Consider the following 9,008-nt stretch of genomic DNA (forward strand, 5'->3'; position numbering starts at 1 on the left):
TTGTCTAGGCAAAAGTCACCTTGTTCAGGTTGGGGTTTTTTTTTGGCTTTTTTAAGCCTTCAAACTATACATACTAACAAGTGAAATATACAAATCACCCTTGTAAATGAAATATACAAATCACATAAATTTAAATTTTTTTGATACAGATACACATGCAATCAAGGCCTTGATGGACAACTTGAGAAGCACTAAAAAGAGAATATATTAAGTGAAGTTTTACATTGTCCAATCATGTACATCATAAGGGAAAATATTCAGAGGTTATCACGTCGAATGGTGTGTGCTAGCTTCATGTCTTTACACATGATTGTGACCCGCTTTGCATGGATTGCACACAGGTTAGAATCTTCAAACATGGTGACCAAAAATGCCTCCGCTGTTTCTTGGATTGCAGCCAAGGCAAGGCTTTGCATCCTCTTGTCTCGGCCCCCTAAATCATATAGTATCTCTTTGACAAGACGTGCAAAAGGAGCTCTCGGGATGAGGAGGTCGACACTCTTCTGGAACCTCCGAATCTCCTTTAGAGTTGCCATGCCATTGCATTGTTTCCTCCCGGGGGCACGAGGAGGAGGGTTTCTTGCGGGTGGTCGAGGAGGACATGCATGAGCACTCCAATCTTGTGCACGTTTATGCCGAGAGGATGATGCAGCTCCCTCTGCTGCTACTACTTCTGTTGCTGCTGCTTCCATTGTTACTACTGCCACCTCTTCTCGTGTTAGCAAACGGACCTCGATATGCAAGCTCTTCCCCCTAGTTGTGGAACATATTGGGGGGATAGGAATATTAGCCCATGGCACTCCATCAGGGTCAACATCACTCTCTTTCTCTTGATCAGGGTCAGTGGTGGTGGTCGGGTCAGTGGTTTTCGGATGAGGGGAGGAGAGGGAGGTGGAGGTGGCGGTGGAGGACGATGAGGTGATGGTGGATGCTTAACATGAAATCAAAGAGGGCAATACATAGGAGACACACACAAGATCTATATTCTAATCATCAACACAAGATAGAGAAGCACCATAGCTTTGCTTCATTATTCTCCACACAAGCTACACACACATAATGATGTGTGTTCACACTAAAGTAAACCTACACTAAATGTCCACACACTCTGGCCATCTCGGGTCGGCCATTATTGTCCACACACTAATGTCCTAGTGTCCACACTCTGCTAATGATATCAATCTGGCGGAGTTGAGCTTGATATCTCAACACTCCCCCTCAAGCTCATCATGTCCATCTCATGCACTCCAAGCATGTCACGGAAGTACTCATACTTCTCTCTCCCAAGTGGCTTTGTGAAAATGTCAGCCACTTGCTCATCTCTCTTCACATAAGACAAGCCAACTTGTCCATCCAATACCTAATCCCTGATGAAATGATAATGGACCTCTATGTGTTTGGTCCTTGCATGATAGACAGGGTTACTTGCCAACTGTATGCTACTCATGTTGTCACAATGAATGACAACACTATCACCATAATGCATACCCAAATCATCAAGTAGCTTTTTCAGCCACATGCAGCCATAGCTGTGCCCCTGTACTCTACCTCTATGCTAGACAAAGCAATTGTGGGTTGCTTCGAGCTGATCCAACTCATTGCAGCACTACCAATGCTAAAAGCATACCCACTGGTTGATCTCCTGTCATAAGAACTACCTGCCCAATCTGCATCCGTGTATCCATACACATGCACATCTCCCCCATGCTCATAGAATAAGCCATAATAGGCAGTAGTCTTGACATACCTCATGATCCTCCTGACGGCATCCAAATGAGGCTTCCTAGGACTCTACATAAATTGACTCACTAGTCCCACTGCATAACATAAATCAGGCCTCGTGATAGTCAAGTAGATAAGAATACCAACCATTTTCCTGTACATGGTGACATCTTCCAACTCGTCACCCAAATCAGCCCTGAGCTTCACATTTTGCTCCAATGGTATAGACATAGGCTTGCATCCTGTCATCCCATACTTTACAAGCATGTCCAAGGCATATTGCCTTTGCACCAGCCATATGCCATGTGATGTCCTAATCACCTCAATGCCAAGAAAGAATCTCAGCTCTCCCAAATCCTTCATGTCAAACTGGCTGTTCAATGGTGCTTTCACATCTGCAACATCATGCCCATGATCACCTGTGACTATCAAGTCATCCACATAGATGACTATCACCACAATTCCTCTCTTTGTCTTCTTCACATACAATGAAGAATCTGAATTTCCCACATGAAATCCAATGGTAATAAGGTACCTACTTATCTTATCGCTCCAAGCTTGAGGTGCCTGCTTAAGCTCATACAAGGCTTTCTTTAATCTGCATACATATGTGGGAAACTGTGGATGTACATATCCCTGTGGGCTGCTCCATGAATACTTCCTCTTGTAATTCACCATTCAAGAAAGCATTCTTCACATCCATTTGGTGCAACTCCCAACCTTTGAATGCAGCCATAGAAATCATGGATCTCATGATGGCCGTCTTGGCCACTGGACTAAATGTCTCATCATAGTTAAGGCCATGAGTTTGTGCATAACCCTTTGCAACTAGCCTTGCCTTATGTCTCTCCACAGATCCATCTGACTTACACTTCACTTTGTACACCCACCATTTGCAACCAATTGCATTCTTGCCTTTTGGTAAGGCAACCAACTCCCATGTCTCATTTTTGCTAGACAATACATCCATCTCCTCATCCATGGCATTGTCCCAAACTTGTTTGCCCCAACAGCCTCCTCAAAATGAGTAGGCTCAACCTGTTTCACCATGGAAGTCATATATGCATAATGCATAGCAGAGTTCCTGTACGTCAATCTTTGAACAGGATACTTAAACCTTGGTGACTTCCTCACAGGCTGAGGGTCACTACGAGCTCCATGAGCTCTCACATGTGGTGGAATAAACCTGTCTTTCCTTACACCTGGAGTCCTCACCACTGGGATGCCCAACTCTCCATCAAGGCTCTTACTGCCAGATGAGTCATAACCTGCATTTCCAATCCCAATGCCTTCCACCTTGTTTTTTACTTTGTCCAAGGCACTCCGATCTGTGCTCACATCATGTCTTAATCTCCTAGACCAAGAACCCACATTCTCACTAGATGTATCATGTGGTCCAGACATGCTAGTGGGCTCCTCCTGAATAGGCAAGTTCACATCCAAACCTACATCAATGTCATCAACCATGACATCCTCACTATCATGGTACCAACTAGCCATCTCTGAGAATATTACATCCCTGCTAATGACCACCTGCTTGGTCATTGGATTGTAACATTTGTATGCTTTCCTGTCTTGTGCATACCCAATAAATATACATTTTTTGGCCTTTGGATCCAACTTTCTCCTCCTCTCATCTGGCACATGCACATATGCCACACATCCACCAAAGACTTTCAAATGTCCAATGTCAGGCCTACAGCCTACCATCCTCATCTCAGGAGTACTCTCATGTATGGCAGCTGTAGGTGTCTTGTTCAACAAGTGCACCGCTATAGCACCTGCTTCGGCCCAAAAGTAATTTGGCATACTCTTCTTATTGAGCATGGCTCTAGCAATCTCACCAATGACCCTGTTCTTTCTTTCAGCAACACCATTTTGCTGAGGTGAGTACCTGCAAGTAATCTGTCCCTGAATCCTGTGTTCTCGCAAGAACCTATCAAATGCATGTGAGGTGTACTCCCCACCTCCATCTGTCCTTATGCATTTTATCCATTGGCCATATTGTTTTTCCACCAATGCTTTGAAGTCCATAAACTTCCCAAGTGCTTCACTCTTCTCTTTTAAGAGGTATATCCATGTCATCTTGCTAAAATCATCAATGAAGGTGACATAGTACCTGCAACCACTAATAGATGGAGTCTGTGCGGCAGGACCCCATATGTCACTGTGTATGATCACCAATGGCCTCCTGCTGATCTGGCCATCCTTTGGAAATGGCAACCTTGATTGCTTTCCAAACTGACATGCACCACACACATGGTTGCTACCATAGGCAAACCACCAACAATACCCTTGGTTTGCATAGACTTCAACTTTTGCATATTTACATGTCCAATCCTTTTGTGCCATATGTCTATTCACGCACAACACCCTGGCTCTTTGAGAACATGGCAGACTTCAATTCTGGGATACATGCATCCAACTTAAATAGCCTGCCATCCTTTTGCCCCTTGGCAATCAACCTGCAACCATTCTTGAAATCTTCAACACGAAGCATCCATGCTCATTGAATCTCACTTGCATTCCTTGCTCAACCATTTGACCAACGGATGCAAGATTCTTTGTTATGGTTGGCACATACAAGACATCTGACATTGTCTTGACTCTCCCATCATGCATCTTGAGCGGAACATTACCAACATGTGTAATGGGATGCTGAGTGTCATCCCTTGTAGTAGCCACATAGCCCTGTGTCTGCGTAGGCAACATCCTGTCAAACCACTCACCACCATGAACTGTCATGTGGTTTGATGCACCTGAATCCATATACCAAGTATCATCACTCTCCTTGTGTGATGACATACTGCCCATTACATGCTTCATGGCAAACAGACGATCCTCATTGCCAACATTGCTAGTAGATGCATAATGTCCACCATGCTGCACTCTACCACCTCGTACATCATTCTGCTTTTTATAGCAGTCTCTGGCGATATGTCCAAGCTTACCACAATAGTGGCAATCAATGCCACTTTCGTGTTGTTGTTGAGGTTGCCAACGACCTCGTCCTCTACTAGGCATGGACCTGCCTCTAGCATGAGGAGCATAACCTATACCACCATGAGCACCATATGATGGTTGAGAATCCTGTTGTTGTTGTGGAGGTCCATCATACCATCCACGACCACTTGTACGACCTCTAGAGAAGCAGATCTCCCCCTGCCTCTAGCACCACGAAATGAATAGAATGCTTGGTCCCTAGCATGACCACTCTGCTGCTAGATGAGGAACCAAGTCCAAGCTTCATCTCCTCAACAATGAGTAACAAGACAAGCTCCTTAAAATCTAGAGATTCACCACCTCAAACCCTAATCGAGGTCTCAAAAGCTTTGTAGTCTTTTCTAAGACCATTCAATGTGATTGCAACAACATCTTCATCATCCATGGGTGCACCAATAGATGCCAATGCATCTGCACATCCCTTTATCTCCTGCACATAATCATTTATGTTCTTGTTGTTGCGAGTCAAGCTATGCATCTTTTGCTTCAATTTCATCTTCTTGGGCTGCGTGTTGGTATTATACATTTTCACCAAAGTGTCCCATGCTTGCTTAGGAGTTCCACAATCGTGTATATGACAAAGCATGGCATCTGTCACACATATAGAGAAGTAATGCAACACTTTAAATGCTCTTTCTGTCCATGTCCTGTGTGCCGTCCTTTGTGCAAGAGTTACATTCTCCACCACTGGGAGCCTTGGCTCCTCCTCATCACCTGTAATCAAGGCCCAACAGCCTTTGCCTTTCAGGAGATTTGTCATCCTGCACTTCCACACTTGGAAGTTGTTCATGTCAAGCTTCTCACCAACAATTTGTACGGGACCATCACCCATCTTGGCAACACAATGCCACAAGCTCAAAAACCTACAAATGAGCTATGTATAGCCCAAATAATCTCCAAACAATGTCCCGGACACTTCAAAGTATTCAAAACACTTCACAAGTGATGTCGAAATCACTTCACAAATACCCTATTTTGAAGGCTCAAAATACCCTATTTTTGGAACACTTCCCGAGGCTCCAAATGCATCAATTTGCAATGTAATACTTCAATCAAGTTTGGGAAACATGAATCATCATCCCAACATGCTCAATGTTACATATAAACACTCTTCAAGATGTGTACAACCCAAATGTGTACTAATCCAATTCTCTGTTTTGAGAAAAAAAAGGTAACTAGAGATTAATCTCGCTCTAATTCCTTCAAATGTTGTCCAAATTGAGGGCCCAGGCATTCAAAATCTTAGCAATGATGTCTTCTAACACCATGTAAGAGGAATTTGGCCAAGTTTGCTTCAGTAGTAGGTAGTAATTGACCAATTAAGCATGCTCTATTTCACTAATCCTATTTAATAGATTTGCTAATCCCTATTTAATTAGCTCAAGATCTACTCCAAAGTGTGCTTTGAGCTGAACCAACTTGATAGCAATGTTCAAAAGAGTGATCTCCACATAATTGCTAAGCTCAACACCACTTCATTTACCCAAACAACACTCAAGAAGCCAAGATTTGACACTTTTTCTGATGAAAATCCCTATTTTGCATTCTGGCTGCGCCGCCTTCTTGTGTGAGGATATGGAGGAGCTAAACACCACCTTTGATGCTTATGAGGCTTAGTAGAGGTCCCTAGTATACTCCCAAACCTTCAATGGTTTGATTTCATGCATAAATGCTCCACATTGCCATGACTTTTGAGCACCTATTGGGCTGTTTTTTTTAGAGATTCAAAATAGAGTTTTTCCTCTTCAAATGATTCAAAACTCTGTTCCAGATCAAGGCAAATGCAACCTTCCAAGTTGCTCATGCATCCAACCTTGCCACATACATGTTCTGGCTCAAGATTTGCAAGTACAACATCATCTGACTCTTGCAAGCTTCAATGGAAAGCTTCAAAACCAGATTTTTGCTTTGCTCTTTGGCAACTCAGATTTGCTTTGTTCTTGTCAGATTTACGTGCAAACCGCTCAAGGGTGTTTAGCTATTCTTACCCGATAGGCCAAGCTCTGAGATCTGTTGATTTGGTGTGCTCCACAGCTTCACAAGTCTCCAAGCTCCAATGGCTTTCTTCACAGCTTCTTCCCTCTTTCTCACAACTGAGATTTTTTGCAACTCAGGCTCTGATACCATAATATGAAATAGAAGAGGGCAATACATAGGAGACACACACTAGATCTATATTCTAATCATCAACACAAGATAGAGAAGCACCATAGCTTTGCTTCATTATTCTCCACACAAGCTACACACACATAATGATGTGTGTTCACACTAACGTAAACCTAGACTAAATGTCCACACACTCTGGCCATCTGGGGTCAGCCATTATTGTCCACACACTAATGTCCTAGTGTCCACACTCTTCTAATGATATCAATCTGGCGGAGTTGAGCTTGATATCTCAACACTCCCCCTCAAGCTCATCATGTCCATCTCATGCACGCCAAGCATTTCACGGAAGTACTCATACTTCTCTCTCCCAAGTGGCTTTGTGAAAATGTCAGCCACTTGCTCATCTGTCTTCACATAAGACAAGCCAACTTGTCCATCCAATACTTCCCTGATGAAATGATAATGGACCTCTATGTGTTTGGTCCTCGCATGATAGACAGGGTTACTTGCCAACTGTATGCTACTCATGTTGTCACAATGAATGACAACACTATCACCATAATGCATACCCAAATCATCAAGTAGCTTTTTCAGCCACCACACCACTTCACATGCAGCCATAACTGCACCCATGTACTCTGCCTCTATGCTAGACAAAGCAACTGTGGGTTGTTTCTTGCTGCTCCAACTCACTGCAGCACTACCAATGCTAAAAGCATAACCACTGGTTGATCTCCTGTCATAAGGACTACCTGCCCAATCTACATCCATGTATCCATACACATGCACATCTCCCCCATGCTCATAGAATAAGCCATAATGGGCAGTAGTCTTGACATACCTCATGATCCTCCTGACGGCATCCAAATGAGGCTTCCTGGGATTCCATAAACTGACTCACTAGTCCCACTGCATAACATAAGTCAGGCCTCGTGATAGTCAAGTAGATAAGACTACCAACCATTTTCCTATACATGGTGACATCTTCCAACTCATCACCCAAATCAGCCCTGAGCTTCACATTTTGCTCCAATGGTATAGACATAGGCTTGCATCCTATCATCCCATACTTTGCAAGCATGTCCAAGGCATATTGCCTTTGCACCAGCCATATGCCATGTGATGTCCTAATCACCTCAATGCCAAGAAAGAATCTCAGGTCTCCCAAATCCTTCATGTCAAACTAGCTGTTCAATGATGCTTCCACATCTGCAACATCATGCCCATGATCACCTGTGACTATCAAGTCATCCACATAGATGACTATCACCACAATGCCTCTCTTTGTCTTCTTCACATACAATGAAGAATCTGAATTTCCCACATGAAATCCAATGCTAATAAGGTACCTGCTTATCTTATCACTCCAAGCTTGAGGTGCCTGCTTAAGCTCATACAAGGCTTTCTTCAATCTGCATACATATGTGGGAAACTGTGGATGTACATATCCCTGTGGTGGCTGCTCCATGAATACTTCCTCTTGCAATTCACCATTCAAGAAAGCATTCTTCACATCCATTTGGTGCAACTCCCAACCTTTGAGTGCAGCCATAGAAATCACGGATCTCATGGTGGCCATCTTGGCCACTAGACTAAATGTCTCATCATAGTTAAGGCCATGAGTTTGTGCATAACCCTTTGCAACTAGCCTTGCCTTATGTCTCTCCACAGATCCATCTGACTTACACTTCACTTTGTACACCCATTTGCAACCAATTGCATTCTTGCCTTTTGGTAAGGCAACCAACTCCCATGTCTCATTGCTAGACAATGCATCCATCTCCTCATCCATGGCACTGTCCCAAACCTGTTAGCCAACAGTCTCCTTTAAATGAGTAGGCTCAACTTGTTTTACCATGGAAGTCATATATGCATAATGCATAGCATAGTTCCTGTACGTCAATCTCTGAAGGGAGAAGGCTTTGTATTTCCCTCCAATGAAGGGAGGAGGCTTTGTTTTTTGTTTCTTACAGCTTTGTAATAATTTCGTGGAGGTCCCATGGGCCGTTTATCGGCTCCCTGAGGACAATAATACATTCTTCTTCTTCTTCTTTTGAGAATAGGATACTTAACCCTTGGTGACTTCCTCATAGGCTGAGGGTCACTAGGAGCTCCATGAGCTCTCACATGTGGTGGAATGTACCTGTCTTTCCTTACACCTAGAGTCCTCACCA

The 9,008-nt window shown here is 43.5% G+C and overlaps 1 pseudogene; it reads right to left on the reverse strand.

Annotated features, from left to right (window-relative positions):
• Positions 1-257: 257 nt before the first annotated feature.
• LOC147611358 (uncharacterized) lies at positions 258-692 on the reverse strand (annotated as a pseudogene).
• Between the last annotated feature and the right edge of the window lie 8,316 nt (positions 693-9,008).

The sequence above is a fragment of the Cibotium barometz genome, chromosome 47 (genome assembly GCF_041138505.1).
Source record: "Cibotium barometz isolate CiBa-2024 chromosome 47, ASM4113850v1, whole genome shotgun sequence".
NCBI lineage: Eukaryota > Viridiplantae > Streptophyta > Polypodiopsida > Cyatheales > Cibotiaceae > Cibotium > Cibotium barometz.